Below are 966 nucleotides of genomic sequence, written 5' to 3'. Positions count from 1 at the left end.
ACCCCATAGCCACAAATTAGATATAAACTAAATGGAACTGAAAATGGCTCTCAATCATTACAAAATAAAACAATTTATTAAGCATTCAACTGTCTTTCCAATGCTGTACTACTCCTGCTTGTAAAGAATCCATCATTTCCAATAACCAGTAATGGCACAGACATGGTGATAAATGGCAATGGTCACATAAATAAATATGTGCTTTTTGTTTTATATAAAGATGATGTCATGTTCATGAGATATGTCCTCATAATAAGTCCTTTGTGCTTAATTTTCCTTGTGAAAAGACACACGGCAGCACTCATTTCTAGATGCCTTAATCAGAAATTTTATTCCTCTAACAGTGGCTATTCCAGATGGAAATGAAATTTATTATTTTGGTCTCACAACATGTTCATAATCAACAAGCCCAATTAAGATAGTGCCCCCACACACTCCTTTGTCCACCAATGTGCCTACCATTTTGCATATAATTATACAAAAAGTCTATTAATCTGTATCTTTAAATAAATACACATACACACACAATGAAAATAATAACATCAATGCATGGTTTGGAAACACATATACTAAAATTGGAATGATACAGAGAAGATTAGCTTGACCTCTGTGTAAGGATGACATGCAAATCCGTGAAGCATTCCATACTTTGAAAAAGAAAAATAATAATAACATTAGAAATGTCTACCTGCTCCCTAGCTTTGTTATTGAGTTCAACTTCAGCCTCAGAACTACATAGATACAATATGCTTGAGAAGGGAAGAAATATAGTTCTGCTTCTTTGTATCCTCTTGGTACTGGAAGAGCTTATTAATAATAGTATATGCAGAGCTGTATACATATTTCTCTTGAGCTTAATAGGAAGCTTAAGGAGAGAAGTAAGTGACAAAAATATATAAAATGTAATAAGTTTTACCATTAATAATTAAAATCATGTTGGATTTTTTTTTGAGTGTGCAATAGGTA

General features: G+C 32.3%; 1 non-coding gene across 1 annotated transcript; it reads left to right on the top strand.

Annotated features, from left to right (window-relative positions):
• The first annotated feature begins 549 nt into the window (after nt 1–549).
• On the top strand, nt 550–652 carry LOC149996476 (U6 spliceosomal RNA). The gene has a single exon (XR_016507583.1). It is a non-coding gene; the product is annotated as a U6 spliceosomal RNA (small nuclear RNA).
• Nucleotides 653–966: the final 314 nt, after the last annotated feature.

Source organism: Furipterus horrens, unplaced genomic scaffold (genome assembly GCF_987537825.1).
Source record: "Furipterus horrens unplaced genomic scaffold, mFurHor1.1.pri manual_scaffold_12, whole genome shotgun sequence".
In the NCBI taxonomy this organism is placed as follows: domain Eukaryota; kingdom Metazoa; phylum Chordata; class Mammalia; order Chiroptera; family Furipteridae; genus Furipterus; species Furipterus horrens.
Note: the sequence above shows the minus strand (reverse complement) of the source record. Positions and strands in the feature narration are given on the sequence as shown.